This window comes from Mauremys mutica, chromosome 21 (genome assembly GCF_020497125.1).
Source record: "Mauremys mutica isolate MM-2020 ecotype Southern chromosome 21, ASM2049712v1, whole genome shotgun sequence".
Lineage (NCBI taxonomy): Eukaryota > Metazoa > Chordata > Testudines > Geoemydidae > Mauremys > Mauremys mutica.
The window spans coordinates 1,993,385-2,011,676 of NC_059092.1; the positions used below are offsets into that span (position 1 = coordinate 1,993,385).

The 18,292-nt window shown below is 49.6% G+C and overlaps 1 protein-coding gene across 1 annotated transcript in view; it reads left to right on the forward strand.

Annotated features, from left to right (window-relative positions):
• Positions 1-1,031: 1,031 nt before the first annotated feature.
• GPR153 (G protein-coupled receptor 153) overlaps positions 1,032-18,292 on the forward strand; it is a 44,239-nt gene continuing 26,978 nt past the window's right edge. The window contains exon 1 of the mRNA XM_044995837.1: positions 1,032-1,084. The gene's annotated coding sequence lies outside the window, so the exon portion shown is untranslated. The remainder of the gene's footprint in view (positions 1,085-18,292) is intronic.

Genomic DNA, 18,292 nt, shown 5'->3' on the forward strand with positions numbered 1-18,292 from the left:
ACATTTGACACCTCAGGAAATCTGATCATTTTCCACAGGGCGAGACCTCTAAATCCGGCTTCAGCCAGGCTCCCACGATCTGGTCCCTTCGAGCCAGCACGGCCAGTTGTGGTTGGATGCATCCCGGAGGTGCCATCACCGGACACAATCTTTAATTCCTAGAGACTCCAGGGCACCCTCCACTGCCACAGGCAGCTGGGCCCTGGCTGGGCCCTAACACCAGCCAAGTTGGGTCACTGCTGGCCGCCCCTGGCCACCCCCTGCCGGACACCCACAGGGGATGAGATGGGATGGGGGGGCAGGAACTAGGGGGCACTGCCCCCCCGGCCATCCCCCGCTGGAGACACACAGGGGCTGGGACTGGGGGCGTGCCCCCCTGGCCACCCCCCAGCGGCCACCCACAGAGGCTGGGATGGGGCACTGCCCCCCCCCAGCCACCTCCCGCTGGACACACAGGGGCTGGAACTAGGGGGGCTTGGACTAGAGGGGCTGCCCCCCACCCCTGCTGGACATACAGGGGATGGGGGTGTTGCCCCCTCCTGCTGCACACCCACAGGGGCTGGGATGGGGGCGCTGGGGGGCTCCCCCCCGGCGGACACACACAGGGGCTGGAACTGGGGTCGCTGGGGTGCTCCCCCCCCTGGACACAGAGGGGCTGGAACTGGGGGCGCTGCCCCCCCCGCCGCACACCCACAGGGGCTGGGATGGGGGCGCTGGGGGGCTGCGCACCCCCTGGCTGGGGGGGTCCCTCACCCCGGGGTCACAGCCCGGTTCTCAGCCCCCCCCGTGGTCACAGCCTGGCGCCTCCGGCAGCTCCGGGGTCCCCTGGCCGCGCCCCCCGGGCCGGGCCGGGCCGCGGCGCGGCGCGTGGGCAGCAGCCCGCGGGGGACACGCTCCGCCCGCGGGCCCCAGCCAGGCGGGGGCGGCCGGGGAATCCCGCTCCGCCCCGGCGCGGCGCGGGAGGGGGCGCGGAGCCGGGGAGCGCGGCTAGGCATGCGCTGCCCTGCCCGCCCCGCCCCGCCCCGCCCCGAGCCGGGAGCCCGGCCGCCGGGACAGCGGGCTGCGGCTGCTCCAGCCCCGCCAGGTAAGAGCCGGCGCGGTGGGGAGCCCGCGGGGGGGTGTGCGCCGAGCCCTGCCCCCCCCCCCGGGCTGCACGTGCACCTGGATACCTGCCCGGGGCTCCGCCTGCACCTGGGCACCCCGGGGACTTCGCCTCGCCCGGACCCTCTGCCCTGGGGCTGGCCGCTGGGAACCCCCCCAGCCTGGGAACCGAGCCCGCCCCCGGCCGGCCGGCCTCCCTCGTCCAGAGCCCCGGAGGTTTGTCGGGGCTTTGCCCGATGGTTTCCCTTCCCTTCCCACTGGCCTCCCAGCGGTAGCTGCAGTGATGTAAATCAGGGGCTGTCAGGGCTCGCTGGATTCATGCTTGCAGGTGCTCAGTCACCGGGCTGTAGGAAATCCCTCTGGTCAGTAGCTGCTGGAGTTCGCTTCCTAAACTGGGTTTTTGCCACTTTTGAGAGAGGGTTTTTTTAAAAATGTTTGGAAATGGTTTGTACTTCTCTGTCCCTGCTGCGGATGGGCAGGTGAGGGGCCCCCTGCGGCAGGGACCATGTCTGCCTCGGAGAGGAGACTAGGATTCTTGTGTGTTCCCATCCTTTGTTTGCTGGCAGGAGCAAAGTGACCAGGTGGGAGGAGGTTCTGCATGCACAGGCAGGGCACATCACACGCACCTGTCAACGAGAACTGGCAGGTCCGTCTCATCCATGACGCTGTCAGTGGTGTACAGCTTTTGATGAGAGATCCTGTTCTGCAATTGCAGGCAGCTGGAGTGGATGCTCTGATAGGTCTTTTCCATCTCTACCCTCTCTGATCCTATAGTCCCATTACCCAAAAATTGACTCATTTTCAGCTAAGGCTGCAAAATAGACTAATACTCCAGACGTGTATGTGAGAACAGCATGTGTTAGAAATACCAACAGCCATCAAATGGAAAAAGGACACTTCCCATCCAGCTCCGTCTCACCCTGTTCAAACTAAACTAGCTGGTCTGAAATGTCTCGCATGAAGTCCTTTGTATTCACAAGCAACCAGCATGGTGTTTGGCAATGTTCGTAAGCTTTCTTATACAGAACAAGCAGAGGCTCTAATTTCTGCAGGTCCCTGCAGCACATCAGCCAGCACTTGATTTTCACTCCCAAATTATTGCATCTTGAGCCCCTGGGAAGGCAGAGTTGAATTATTCATAACCACAGAGACATGGTTCGGAATTGGAGAAGTTAGATGCTAAAAAGGCCTTTTTAGACTGTCCTCCTCCCATTGCACTGTACTGCCCTCTTTTACACCGTCTAGCTATTGCCTGATCTAGCATTAAAGGATTCAGGCCATGTGGTTTCGGTCATTTCCATGAGTGATTCTTCTACAGCCTCATTCTTGCCTTAAAACTTCCCTTTCCTAATTTCCTCTCATTACTCCTCCCTCAAGGACTTAACACATTGGAGCCAAATAACAGCAACTCAGATTTCCCTTAATAACTGTAAAATGTAAAGGTTTATTATTTGGGAAGCAGGGTGGGAGGTAAACAAATTAGGCATTTAAGTGTGGTTCTGTTTGTTTTATAATCCAGATATTGCTCTGTTCATCACAGAACACGCTCCAGTGGATTGAAAACGGACTAAAAGGCCAAGAGCAATGCTAATTGGCGATGTATTGAATTGGGGGCAGCCATCTAGTGCTATAGAAATCAGTGCTAGGTGTGGTCTTGTTTAACATTTTCATGAATGATCTAGGGGAGGGTGAACGGCATCTTAATGAAATGTACCAATGATATTAATTGGGAGCATTTGAGAATATCCTTGAGGACAGAGAAATAAAAAATGGGGCATGGGAAGATTAAAAACCTATCCAAAGAAGTGAGCTAACCATGGGGAGGAGAGAGGAATGCAGTGGGGAGTGATTTGAACATTTGTTCTGGGAAGCAGAGATGCTGAGCGCACCCTTGGGGTGATGGTGGGCAGGCAGTGAGACAGGAGTTTGTGCTGTCGGGTGGCTGCCGAGCAGGCCAGGTTACTTTGGGGCTGCGTGTGAAGAGACAGCATGGCATTGGGGACGGAGCCAATGGTTGCTCTGTGCTGCTCTGGGGCAATCGCATCTAGCCCTGAGGTCAGTTCTGGACATCGCGTTGCTGGGAAATATTGGCAAACCGATGGGAGTTCAGAGATACTCGGGCCAGGGGCTTGGCTTATAGCTAAGAATGTACAGCTTGGATAAATCCAAGTGAGGTGTGATAGTCCGCCGAGAAGGTAGAGGAATTATTGGTGTGAGGAAGGAGGGTGTTTACGAATATTAATAGCAGTGAGCTCTCTGGGTCTGCGGAACAACATATGAATAATGCTTGGATCACATGTTCAGTTATTGGGCTCAACATCAGGTAACTGGGTGAAATCGCTGCCTGTGTTCTGCAGGAGATCAGACTGGATGATTCTAGTGGTCCCTTCCGGCCTTGATTAGACTATGAATCTGTTTCCCCTGTAGATCTCAAAGCACTGTGCAAAGGGGGCCCAACGTTACTGATGCCCATATCTTCGCAGTGGAAGGGGTAAAAGTACTGCCACTCGGTGAACTTAAAACTAGAGGAAACACTAGAAGAGGTACAATAGGGAAGAGTCCTGTATTTCCAGAGATGGACTAGAATATCTAATAGGTCATTTCCATCTGTAACTCCTGTGATTCTAGGAACTGTCCCGCTAGAATCACAAAAACTTCCATGATGCTTGTCTGGTGTTGGCCTTGCCCAGAGGCATTGTCCAGGCTCCAGCAAGGATTCCAGGGTAGAAACAAGGACTCAGAGGTGTGTGGTAGCCTTTGCTCCGACCCCAGAGACGCAGAGTCTGCCACAAGTAAACATAGCCCATGAGGCAGGTGGTACAGATTACAAGAATACATGCCACCGATAATCTTAGTGCTATGTGTGCACAAATGGAACATCCTGCCATAAACTCCTGTGTGTATCTCCATCGTTAAATGCTCTGGTAACCAGATACAAGCCTGCAGCTATTCTTGATTTAGTCAGCATATTCATAGCACCTCTGCAGTGTAGACTGCAGTTTAGACCACCCGACTTGAAAAATAAATGTCAGCCTAAGCTTTGTTTCTGACAAGCTTTTCCTACAGCCAGGGTGCTCCTCAGCCAGCAAAGACTCTCCACTTACCTAGTGTGCAAATTGAATTCCTCTTGCAGCGTAGGTGACATCTCACACACGTGGACAGGTGAGGATGAGATGAGGCTCCCTGCATGTGCTGGTTACAATGGTGTTGTTGAGAATGGGGTTTCTCTCCCCTGTCTGGAGCTGAAAATAGGGACCCTTCTGAAGCATGCAGTAATCTGTTGCAAGTGAAAATGGGCTTTGGTAAAAGCTCTTAATGGTTTATACTCTAAAATCACCTTTGTGTTGGCTTAGTCAGTCTGTTAATTACATTTCAGAGCAGGCATATGGGTGAAAACCTTCAGATCCTTTTCCCCGCAGTGGGAGCATGAACACTGCAGAGATGCAGGATTTGGCTCTGTAGAGGCGTGAACTGGTTGCCTCTGGTTGAGATGTCTCCGAATTGTTCCAGTGCCCTGATGTTGCTGCAATGGGCACTGCATTAAAACACATCAGAGCTTTGGCAGTTTTGGTTAGCAGCCACATGCAGGAAAGAAGGCCTCCTCTCTGCCTCTATGTTTGAAATAAGTAATGTTTGTTTCTTAAAAGCCTGTCATTTTAAAAAAACAGGAGTACTTGTGGCACCTTAAAGACTAACAAATTTATTTTAGCATGAGCTTTCGTGAGCTGCAGCTCACTTCTTCGGATGCATAGAATGGAACACACAGACAGGAGATATTTATACATACAGAGAACATGAAAAGGTGGAAGTATGCATACCAACAGGCAGAGTCTAATCAATTGAGATGAGCTATATTTCTTTCTACTCTTTTTCTGGGCCTTCCCCTCCAAAACCAAACTAACAAACAAAAGGCAAGCTTGTATTCTTGGCAGCTTCCACACACTGTGTCTCTTTGTTCATACCCATGTGTACCACAGAAAGAAGAGGTTGCACCTAGTGAATTTAGTTAGATCTAACTTAATATCTGCCTACCCCAGCACTATTTAGCTGCTATTTTGTCTGGACTGGAAGTAATTTAAAGTAAATGACTGTGAGGAATCTGTTGCAGCCTTAGGGTTATTCTCTATTCTCTAGGCACACATGAAACACGTTTGTGTGTAGATGGCAGTTTGCAGCATGCATCAAGATGGGAATAAGCTGCTTTATTATAACAATAATACCCAGCTCTTACAGAGAGCCTTTCATCAGTATATCTCAAAGTGCTTTGCAGAGGAGAGTAGACTCATTCAGCTGTTTGATTACTCCCGGCTGCAGAATCAAACTATCCTAAGGGGCTACCGGAGAAATGCCCAAGTCACGAGAAGGTATTTCTTGACAGTCTCTTTCAGACCGGCTGCAGAGAGAGGAAGACACCACCAGCCCAGGACACTGGATAGTAATTTTGATGAACTGCAATAGTGCATTTTCCTACTATGCAGTGACACCCTGGAGGATCCTGCCCCATTTCCTCACCTCATTAAAGGCCCCTCATTGCAAGGGCCCTTGCTGAGGAGATCTGAAGATGATTTCCATGAGTGCTGCATGAATGTCAGCCAGAGCTCATCCTAAAATGATCGGGACCTCTCCCTTCCTCAGGGCTTGGCAGCTGCCCCTGCTAGCCCACAGGTCAAGGGGCCTGAACTCAGGTCATCCTGACGATGTTGCATTGTTGCAAAGGACATTCCGTTCATTCGGAGGAGAGCTTTTGTGCCTGTCGTTTCTCTTCATTGCTTCTTGAGTTAAAGCGCCGGAGCAGTTATGGCACTGCCTAAATAATTAAAATGGTCGCTGTGTTTCGTTAGCCTCTTCGGGGTGTGTTTTCAGAGCGGATAATATTGGCATCATTTAAGTTTAATATTTAATGAGATCTGCAGAAACAGCCGCTGTAGCTGATCAATACTAATATAGCCCAGGTAATGCAATGGCCATACAGTACAGAATAACTACAGCTCTGTCACATGTCCATAACTATAGCAGCCAGAGAACAAAAGCATTTTATTTTTTTTAAATGGGGCATGCCGGTGGTGGTGGCTTTCTGACTTCAGGATATTAGAAATGGAGGCAGCATTTACAAGAAGATCTGCTTGTTCTTGGCTGTTCTCACCTCCGTTGGTCCAGATGGATGGCTTTGTCTTGTTGCCCTAGTCAAATAATTGCCAGACCCCTGCTCTGGGATTTCTCCTGCTGGCCTCTCAAGAGTTCCCTGCTGGCCAGGCAGCTGCTGGCCGTGCAGTCGGGGGAAGTGATGTTCAGCGGGGGATTCTGGATCTCTGGCTTGAAGCAGCTGAAGATGGCAAACTTGACAGAGCTAATGCACGCAGGCTTCCTTTGGCCGGCAGTGACTGCTGTGCTTTGAGTGCTTCCTAGCACCTGATCGGTGCAGCAGCTCGCCCGCCCGGCCAGGCTTGGGGGGAGTGGCTGCCCTCAGATCCAATGAGGAGAGAGGATGAGTGATGGAGACGCTGCTCCATACGCCGAGCGGCACCTGGCCCGGCTGTCAGATTTGGCAACAAAATGCTTTTAAGCTTATTATTGGGGTCTTGGGCCAAATTCTTCTGTTTCTCCACTGGTGTAAAGCTGGAGTGGCTCCCTTGAAGCTGCCCCTCCCGTGTTTGTCTGTCTGACCACCTGTGGCGTCTTGCTGTAATCCTGGCCTTTGAGCTCTCCGGGCAGTGCCCGGCTTTGCTTTACTGGTTTGCTCGTTTGGGGCCTGTGGGTGCCACAGAAATATAAAGAAATGCTACTAACAAAGACATGGCTCCCGAGAGTGGAGAGCAGGAGTAAGCACCTCCCCTCCTTCCCCCTGCTCTGCCGCCGTTCAAGTTACTAAGTCCTATCCAGCTTCCAGAGCGGGCTGGTGGGTGTTGGCGTCTATTCCCGAGCTAGGAGGATACAGCAAGTTCTTGTGTCGCTTCTCGCGTAGCTGCTGCAGAAGGCGGAAAAGCCACTGTTGATTTTCCTCTATTTTTCTTTCTGAAAAATGATTCCCAGGGTTGTGATTTTTCACAGAGCCAAACGTCTTACAGTTCGCGTGCGTCCTGCCGGCAGCGTGAGAGGAGCCACCTTCCTACATCAGCTGAGGACAGCACTGAAGAGCCCCGTCACCACTAGCTTCCAAACATCTGGGGTTTGAAAGGGTTTGTCAGTGCTGCGCCCAGGGAGTTACAAGCACTTCGCTCTGCTAAGAGGTTCAGAACCTCCTATCAACCTTCTGGGGACTGACTAGGAGACTCCCTTTTTAATAGAATGTGCATAGTCCAGCTGGCCCCTTGGCAAGGTGAAGTTATGAAGGCGTGATAAGTGGAGTTTCCTGGCAGAGAGCATGGAGACTAAAAAATGTGTGTTTCTCTGATATGCATGAAACTGGCCCTTTCTGCGAGCCTGCAGTCAGTGGAGCCATAGTGTTAATTTAGCACCAAAGGGACATTAGGAACAAAATCGGCATCTTTCACCTGGGCTGCCATGGGTTGCGTTCTCCTGCCACCCTCCCAAATCCTAACAAGGAACAGCCCTGCCCCCACTCTGCCTTCCCTGAACGACTTGTCCCATCTTTAACTCAGTCCAAGGAAGGCCCTTTCTGGTGTGCGCGTCTGCTTGTGTGTGTGTGTGCGCACGTGTGCAGAGAGACTATAACTCCCAAAGTTCTGGCCGTCTGTTGAAGCCGTTCTTGGTTTCACTTTTAACCTTCTGAAATCATGGGGAAATCTTGCCTGGCAGACCCCAGATTAGTTGTCTGACAACAGCTTTTGAACCAACCTACTGCATTGGAGCCAGGAACTTACCGGTAGATGTGCCAGGCTGGACTGTATCCCATTCTGTGGCCAGTCAGCTGCTGGCCAAGGAGGGTGGAGAATTCCAAGGTATAGCAGGACTCGCTCTGCAGAGCATCAGATTTCCCTGGAAACGCCACGGAGAATCCTGTGCCACTCCTACAGATCCCACAGTCAGCCCTGTGTGACTCCACCCTCTTTGACCACTAGTGTCTGTGCTTTTGATTGTCGTCTACATTCATGGTTTGGATATGCAGATAGGAAATGAATAACTTTCTCCTTTGTGGGTTTTTTTTTCCAGTGAGTTATTTTCTTAAATCCCTATTTATTTTAACTGTTCTTTCTCATTATCTGCTTGGTTTCCCACTAATTTAGTGCTTGCAGGAAGCAGAGATGATGTTGGGAGATGTTGCTAAGAGGAGTCATTGGTTGGAGACTTGTTTCCTTGTGCAACGGGGCGTTGGCCAGTGGTGCGAGTAGCCCTTAGTAAGAGCGTACAAGAGGGGCGAGGGCTGGGTTTGGGGTGCAGCCTGTGTCAGTAATGCACGGACCAGTAAGTAGGGTGCTTGTATGTGTAGAATGCTTAGCTTGATTGACAGGTGGAAAACTGAGATTGCACGAAAGAATGAAGTGCAAACCCAGCTGGAGGGTTATACAACGGGGCCCTTTGCTTGCTCATGTTTAAAATGTGTTTGCAGACGTGAGCTGATGGAAATTACACCCCAGCCTGTCCTTCCACTGTGTACGTGGGTGAGCCATTCTGGAACCCAAACAGCGCTTGTGCGTGGTTAAATACGTGTCATTCAGCTAATGTCGAGGGGATTATTACAGATCTTTAGTGAATAATGAATCTTTCATACACTCAAGTCTCACTCATTCTCAGGACTGCACTGTGTGGCACCGCTGCCTTTTCTTACAGCTAAATGGCAATTACAAAACAGAGACGTCCTAGCTGTGCATTCACCCTGCGCTCTTGTTGCTGGGCAGAATGAGTCTTCAGCCATGTGTAGGGATTAGCTATGGGATTCCCATGAATGTTAATGGGACTCACATGGATATGTCTCTGTCCACAGAGGGGACATACCCCCAGCTGCCAGTGACGTTGCTCCATCACAGCTCCCTCGTGGGGCTCAGAGTTTGGAAGGTGTTTTATCATTGCCATTGTGATGGTGACACCTGAACTCTGTGATGACCAAGGATCTGGCCAATCTGCTTGGGAACCCGTATTTGTATGGTCTGTAATTGGTCTGGATGATCCACTCTTGGTGGACACTTAATTCTGTTTTTGTCTTCTGTCTTTGTCCCCTTCTACCCTTCTCAAGTGTCAAAACACCCCAAAGGAAAATTAAACTGCCAAATGCTGCACAAAGTACCAGTGCCGCCAAAAGGGGGAACTTCTGCATTGTGGCTGAAACTCTATCTTCTGTCTGTCTGAGTGCACTAGACATTGCAAGAGCTCTCTCCACAGCACATGGTTATGGCGTACTGCCTGCCTAAGTGAACTCTGAATTTCCTGATTCTGCGCCTCTGGCTTAGCCCCTCCACTCACTTTTGTGGTGTTTAATGCAAGGTGTAATTTACCGCTGGCTGCTGTACACTGTCCAGAGGGCGGGGACTGGTGGTGTACGGCAAACAGCACAGCAGTCTGTACAGTTTGTTTATTTTTCCATAGTTAACTTTTAAGAAAGGAAAAAATACAGCTCTTTTCAGATGGAAAACCAAGAATAGCTCCCTGCAGCTTGGCTGAGATTCTGCCTCTCAGTTTCATTCATCCTGTGGCAATCGAAAGGAATCCCGTTGGCTTTCACCCTATGGATTAGTACCACAGGAGTTCTCACAGATCCGTTGGGCCTGACCTAATGTCCAGCTTGCCCCTGGCCTGCCACTGCTTGGTGCTCCAAAGGAGGCTGCAGACAAATGGTTGCACGTGGGCAATTGTGAGCAGTTCATTTTGGAGGTGGGAAACTCCTCCCTGGTGGCCAGGCATTGCCTGGGAGCAGGAGTGAGTGGTCAGCCTGTCGCCATTTAGACCAGCTTAGACAGATAGTTTGGTGTGTGTCCGCCCAGACCCTCTTTTAGGGCCTGACTGCACTGAGCTTCTCTGCTCCTTGTGGCTCCTGGAGATGAATCTGTACCAAGATGTGAGGTGTCTGGGCAGCATTGTGCTGTGACTGGCAGACAGATTGTGAGACACGCAGGGGTTCTCTTTGATGGAAAATAGGTTACAGCATGTGCAGCATTAGGACTGGCCTGCTGAGCGCAGCAGCTACAACCCTTGCATCTTCAAGAATGGCTTCAAAGAGAAGCTAGGAAATGACTCCCTCTGGCACAAGGCTGCTGCACTGTGACTCCCAGCTCTGCCGAAATCACAGAAATGCAGCCCTCGAGAGGTCATCAAATCCAATCTCTGCCCTGAGGCAGGACCAGGTAACCCTAGACATCCCTGACAGGTGTTTGTCCAACCTGTTCTTAAAAACCTCCAGTGACGGGGATTCCTCAACCTCCCTTGGAAGCCTGTTCCAGAGCTTAACTTCCCTAATATCTAACCTAAATCTCCCTTGCTGCAGATTAAGCCCATTGCTTCTGTGGACATGGAGAGCAATTGATCACCGTCCTCCTTATAAGAGTCCATGACATGTTTGAGGACTGTATCAGATTCCTCCTCGCTCTCTTTTCTCAGCACTAAACATGCCCAGTTGTTTTAACCTTTCCTCACAGGTCAGGTTTTCTAAACCTTTTATCCTTTTTGTAGCTCTCCTCTGGTCTCTGTCCAATTTGTCTACAACCTTTCTAAAGTACACAGCTGGGGCCTCACCAGTGCTGCGCACAGCGAGACCACCACCTCCTATGTCTTACACACAACATTCCTGTTAACACACCCCGGAATGATACCAGCCTTTGTTGCAGATGCATCACATTGTTGACTCTCATTCAGTGTGTGATCCAGTATAACCCCCAGATGTTTTCCAGCTGTGCTGTACTATCACCTCACCAGTTACTCCCCGTTTTGTAGTAGTGCATATGATTTTTCCTTGTCTTTATTGAATTTCATCTTGCTGAATTCAGACCAATTCTCCAATTTGTCAAGGTTGTTTAGAATTCTAATCCTGCTCTCCAAAGTGCTTGCAACCCCTCCAAGCGTGGTGTCATCTGCAGATTTTATAAGCTTACTTTTCACCCACTATCCAAGTCATTAATGGAAATATTGACTAGTACTGGACCCACGACTGACCCCTGAAGCTCATTACGACATGTCCTCTGTGAGAAGCCCTGCTTCAGGGAAAGATGTGTGTGTGGGGTTGGGAGGACGACACTTGGATGGGGTGGGTATTGAGTGTGTTTGAACAGAAGGCTGGGAGATCAAAGCACAGAACTGAGTGCACCACTCATCTCTGCTCAGGAGGGTGATGCATGACTACATTAAAGTGAAGAGGGGTTGAGTTATGACCAGCTCTGTCCCCTAAACTCCCCCCGTCAGTTCCTATCTGACCAAACCCCCAGCCTTGCTGGCTGCTCCATGCCCTAAATTGGGAAAATCCCATCTTGTCCAGTGGGATGTGAGTGTGTGGCGAAGCCATCCCCATCACGGTGCATTCCTGCGCTGCTTTCGTACAGAAAGGCACTTGCCAGCGTGCAGTCTCAGGGGTTACTTTTAGCCATCACTGTGTTCTAAATAAAACCTGATAGCAATGAAAGCAAACTGGAAAAGACAAACCCAGGAAGAACGTTGCTCACTCCCAGCATCTGAGTTTCTGGGCTGTGAAGCTGCACATGATTAGTTGTCATGATAAATGGCCCAGGTCCAAGCTCTCTGCTTTCGAAGGCTGTGTAATGCTGCCGCACTGTTTGGATGGCCTGCAATGTTTTGCCACCGCCACATGGTAATGTCCCATTCCTCTCTGTGGTGCTGTACGCACACGTGGCGAGGATGCGCCTCTCTGGAGTGTCAGCATCATGTCCCTGCTTCCTTAGACAGAGCGTCTCCACTGCCTCTAGCTGGTGTCACTCCGGATGCAGCCCTCGTGGGGAACAATCAAGCGGGAAGGGTGGCCTTGTGGCTCTTGTGCGTCGCATGGGACCGGAGTGCAGGTCGCTGGCCAGCGGCTGACCTGGTTAGACCGGCACTCGGTTAGAGTGAGAGGGCCTTGCCTTGTTGCCGCAGTACTGCAGCCACTGCCTCAGTTTCCCTCACCAGTCTCTCAAAGCTAAAGCAAAACTCCATCTCTTCTGGGATAATGAGTCCACTCAGAAGGCCCAGACCGAGCCCACGGCTTCTCTGGGCCTAGCCTCTGTCACAGGCTTGTCCCGGAGCATCATGGGAGGACTGACCGGGGCCTCTGCCCTTCCTTGCTCAGAAGCTCCAGCTTTGGGCCTCTAAATAACAGGCAGATGCCTCGTGCATGCCTCAGGCATGGGTGCTGCTGGTGCCCACGCCCGTTTCCTGCCCCTGCCCCGAGTGCTGACGCTGAAGGAGTCACGGAGGGAAATCATATCCTTACACGTCACAGTCGAGTCTCCCGGGGCTGTAACGCTTTGGCCCCATTTCCGTGTTGGGCTTAGTGTGCAGGTGCAGGGTGGCGCTGGTGTCCTGGGATACACGGGAGGTCAGACTACGTGATCTAGATGGTGCCTTCTGGCCTCAAACTCTCTCGCCCTAGAAAGCAAAACCAGCAGGAGTTTTCCTGTTTAGGGGTCAGGCAATGAACTTTTGAAACTGCAGCTGGGGTGCAGATGATCCTAGCGATTCCTTCAGTCTGTGAGGACGAGCTGCCAGGGCAATCGATCTTCTGAGACGCGATCTCAGCCAAACTGGTTGGAACCGCTGAGGACAGAACTTGGGATCGGCTGTCTTGTAGGACATAGAGCAGTGGTTTTCAACCTTCTTCGTTTGCAAAGGGTGACCTTATTTCCCTATGCTGAAAACTGGTAAAATTACTCGTATTCAAGTGAGTTCACTGGCAATCAATCAGCACCGTGCAGTACAAACGTTCAAATTAACATCAAGATGATGGAGCCCCTGTTAAAAAGAAATACTGCAGAGTTGGATTCTTTTTATTTACCGTCTTATCTTTAAGGCTTTAGAGCTCACACAGGGAGGGGTGACAGCCCCCCATCCTCCTCCCCCCCACACACACATGGGAAGAGGTGACACATACACCCCTATCCCCCCAACATGGGGAAAAGTGACACACGCACACGCGTACACCTCTCTCACACAAGGGGTGATTGACTGACCTGGACTGCATGATCCACTGACTGTCTTCCATTTCTAGCTTTTGTGATCATCCTGGCAGTCAGGGACCAGCAGGAAGGGGAGAGGGATGCACCATAAACACCTATATTAGCTGTAGAACTTCCTTATGAAGGGCCCGGGGCTCTGATACTAGGGTTCCTGGATGACTTAGTCTGTCCTGCCAGAAAAGCAAGCCTTGGAAATGGAGTTAAATACCTTTGGATTTTGATTGATATTTTTTTCTTTTCTTTTCTGAAATCCAGTGTTTGCATAAAATAAACTTTGAGTTCCCTACAAGCTGTATTTCAATTCAGTTTGGAGGGGGAGAAGCATTGAAGGTATCTTAGTCTAGATTTCACTCCCCGTCAGGGCTTTGGAGCGGAGCCTGGAGCTGGAGCCTGGAGCAGCTCCGGAGCACTGGAGCTGCAGATTTTTGCCTGGAGCTGGGGTGGAGCTGGAGCACAGCTCCGAAGCCCTGCTCCCCATTACAATTTTCAGCTCAGAAAAAACTCCCTTGCTTAACCTACAGAAAGCAAAAAGTTGCAAATTTCATCTTCCTGCTTTCTCTGTCGCTGAATATATTTAACCTTTCAACAGCACACTTGGGGACATAATCCAATGGGAAAGCTGAAAAACGAAAACATCATGTTAAATAGCTAAAATTGGTTATTCTCCGAGCTCATTTAAACACAAACTGGGAAATGATTTATAGCGGTGTTCCAGGAGTGCTCGGAGGCCCAGTAATATCAAGGCTTAGTACTTTACCAACTGTGCATAGCAGGACAGCTCCTGCCCCAAAGTTACAGTTTAAATACGCAAGACATGAAACGGGTAGGCGGCAGAGAGCATCGCGGTCCCTGTTCTTCAGATCTGAGAAACAGGGAGCCTGTGACTTGCCCAAAGTCACTTGGAGTCTGTGGCAGCGGCAGGAGTTGAACATAGATCTCCTGGGCCCCACCCAGCATCTTAATCACAATCCTCCTTCCTCTCCTGGCGTAGTCTTTTACGTCGTCTTACCAGCTTTTATTGGTAAAATCCACAGACACGAGTACCCTGTATTCTGGGTATAAGTACAGAATTGTTAATAGTATTTCTAGGTGAAGGGGAGTGGTGATGAAATTGTAGTGCACAAATAAAAGTTCCTCACTTTCCACTTGTCTAATAACCCCAAGCTAGAGGTGGGAAAGATGTCTAGGGTCCTTCCTAGTTCCTCCTTCTGCACGGGTTGAATCTTTCCCTTCGGTGCATTCTTCAGTGCTCTGCCCAGCCCAGGTTTAAATCATGCAAGTGGTGAGGTTTCTGTGCTTTGGTGAAGCCAGAACACCTACCGTTTCACGACTTCCTTGTATAGATTTGCAACAGTGCAAGGGAATCCATCTGCTTGCACCGTTGTGTGCTGCCGAAATGGGTGCTAGGCTGCCAAAGAAGTCCAGGAGGCCTGAAATCAAGGAATGTGAACGTGAAATGCTAAGGGGGTTAGTGTTCTGGATGAGATTCAGATTCCTGGCTTGGGTTTATTCACAAGGAGTCTAATTATAGCACCTTGCCTTGCATCCTTTTAAAGGGCAATGATTTCCCCTCTCTGTAAGGGGTCAAAATTAATGTTTGTCTTGTGCAAAAGAATGTGTCCCAGTTGAGTTTGTCTATTATGATACATATTTGAGGGTTCAGACTTGTGCTGGTTGCACCTGAACTGCTGGAAGAGGCATTTGGTTGAATTATACCCTTGATGATAGTTGGGTTGCCATGGCAGTCAAAAAAGAGAGGGAGATAGTGTATCCTCTGCAGAAATAGGCACATGTTTTCAATATTCTAAGTGTATTTTTAACAAATGTGGCTGGATTTCACCAGGCATCTGTAAAATAATTCCTGTGTTACCCCTGACTTCCTGTCTCAGGCTAAGGATGAGCCGCAGAGCCCCCAAGCAGCTCTGACTTGGTTTTCTATTTTTAGTGTGTGTTTATATATTTAGATTTCCCAGGGTACCCGTCAAACACTCTGCACGTTACAGCCGTTGAAAATAGGAACTACAAATGAGACCCACACCTCCTGGAAAGGCAAAATCTCCCCAACCCCAGAAGACCCCATTAAAACACGCTCCCAGCCTCAGCCCCAATCGGTCCCAGCCCACATGGAAGCCTATAAAAACAGGTGAGTGTCATCCTGAAGGGGGCTGGCAACCCCGGGAGAGAGTCCAGGCCCCCTGTACCACAACACCCTCCTCGTTCACACCAGGGGGCTGTCAGCTCAGCAGCACCTGATGCAGGCCAGGCCAGATTAAGACAGGTGCACTGTAGATCTCTGTGCCAAAGGCCCCAGCTCCTGGAGTCTTGTGATAAGTTCAGACTACCCGCTTGCCTTTTCTTTTTAAATGAAAGTTTTAGCTTTTGTGGCTGTGAAGGGAAGCCTGGCAGTAGAAACCCAGGGTAACTGGTGTGGTGGTGCCCTCCTGAGTCTGTGGGCAGCCTGAAACAACAGCTCTGGGAGCTGCACCATGCATTTCAGTGGGATGTTATTGCCAAGACTCCATGCTCCGGGGGTTCCTGTGCTGCTGCCCCTGGGACTCCTGTGGGAGGGTTCCTTCTCATGGGGTGCTTAATCCTGCTTTGGGTGCACAAGGAAGGGTGAGAACGAAGGCCGGGAGTTCCTGGGCCAGGAGCGTGGGCGCTGGCCTGTGTCAGGCGAGCAGGCGACTCGGTCATGTTCATCCCCATGCACCATCCTGCTGCCCCTGAGCTGGGACGTGTGTCATCCCGGGCTCCAGCTGCAGCTTCAGCCATCGCCGGGCTTCTGAGCACCTGCAAAGACTGTGATAAGGAGATGCTTACAGAGGGTCTCCGGGGGTGGACGCGCCTCCTGGGAGGTGATGGGGGGAGCTGAGAGGACAGACCCCCAGGCGGGGTGTTATTGGTCATACAGACTCTTTTGAGCTGTGATTTCAGTTCAAACGGCAGGAGTGGGGAACAGTGGTGTTACATAAGAACGGCTGTACTGGGTCAGACCAAAGGTCCATCTAGCCCAGTATCCTGTCTACTGACAGGCCAATGCCAAGTGCTTCAGAGGGAATGAACCTAACAGGTTATGATCAAGTGATCTCTCTGCTGCCATCCACCTCCACCCTCTGATAAACAGAGTCTAGGGACACCATTCCTTACCCAGCCTGGCTAATAGCCATTAATGGACTCAACCTCCATGAATTTATCTAGTTCTCTTTTAAACCCTGTTATAGTCCTAGCCTTCACAACCTCCTCAGGCAAGGAGTTCCACAAGTTGACTGTGCACTGTGTGAAGAAGAACTTCCTTTTATTTGTTTTAAACCTGCTGCCTATTAATTTCATTTGGTGACCCCTAGTTCTTGTATTATGGGAACAAGTAAATCACTTTTCCTTATTCACTTTCTCCACACCACTCATGATTTTATAGACCTCTGTCATATCCCCCCTTAGTCTCCTCTTTTCCAAGCTGAAAAGTCCTAGTCTCTTTAATCTCTCCTCATATGGGACCCGTTCCCCTAATCATTTTAGTTGCCCTTCTCTGAACCTTTTCTAATGCCAGTATATCTTTTATGAGATGAGAAGACCACATCTGTACACAGTGTTCAAGATGTGGACATACCATGGATTTATATAAGGGCAATAAGATATTCTCTGTCTTATTCTCTATCCCTTTTTTAATGATTCCTAACATCCTGTTTGCTTTTTTGACTGCCGCTGCACACTGTGTGGACGTCTTCAAAGAACTATCCACGATGACTCCAAGATCTCTTTCCTGATTAGTTGTAGCTAAATTAGCCCCCATCATATTGTATGTATAGTTGGGGTTATTTTTTCCAATGTGCATTACTTGACATTTATTCACATTACATTTCATTTGCCATTTTGTTGCCCAATCACTTAGTTTTGTGAGATCTTTTTTAAGTTCTTTACAGTCTGCTTTGGTCTTAACTATCTTGAGCAGTTTAGTATCATCTGCAAACTTTGCCACCTCACTGTTTACCCCTTTCTCCGGATCATTTATGAATAAGTTGAATAGGATTGGTCCTAGGACTGACCCTTGGGGAACACCACTAGTTACCCCTCTCCATTCTGAGAATTTACCATTAATTCCTACCCTTTGTTCTCTGTGTTTTAACCAGTTCTCAATCCATGAAAGGATCTTCCCTTTTATCCCATGACAGCTTAATTTACGTAAGAGCCTTTGGTGAGGGACCTTGTCAAAGGCTTTCTGGAAATCTAAGTACACTGTGTCCACTGGATCCCCCTTGTCCACATGTTTGTTGACCCCTTCAAAGAACTCTAATCGATTAGGAAGACATGATTTCCCTTTACAGAAACCATGTTGACTTTTGCCCAACAATTTATGTTCTTCTACATGTCTAACAATTTTATTCTTTACTATTGTTTCAACTAATTTGCCCGGTACTGACGTTAGATTTACAGATCTGTAATTGCCGGGATCACCTCTAGAACCCTTTTTAAATATTGGTATTACATTAGCTAACTTCCAGTCATTGGGTACAGAAGCTGATTTAAAGGACAGGTTACAAACCATAGTTAGTAGTTCCACAATTTCACATTTGAGTTCTTTCAGAACTCTTGGGTGAATGCCATCTGGTCCCGGTGACTTGTTACTGTTAAGTTTATCAATTAATTCCAAAACCTCCTCTAGTGACACTTCAATCTGTGACAGTTCCTCAGATTTGTCACCTACAAAAGCCAGCTCAGGTTTGGGAATCTCCCTAACATCCTCAGCCGTGAAGACTGAAGCAAAGAATCCATTTAGTTTCTCCGCAATGACTTTATCGTCTTTAAGCGCTCCTTTTGTATCTTGATCGTCCAGGGGCCCCACTGGTTGTTTAGCAGCTTCCTGCTTCTGATGTACTTAAAAAACATTTTGTTATTACCTTTGGAGTTTTTGGCTAGCTGTTCTTCAAACTCCTCTTTGGCTTTTCTTATTACATTTTTACACTTAATTTGGCAGTGTTTATGTTCCTTTCTATTTACCTCACTAGGATTTGACTTCCACTTTTTAAAAGATGCCTTTTTATCTCTCACTTCTTCTTTTACATGGTTGTTAAGCCAGGGTGGCTCTTTTTTAGTTCTTTTACTGTGTTTTTTAATTTGGGGTATACATTTAAGTTGGGCCTCTA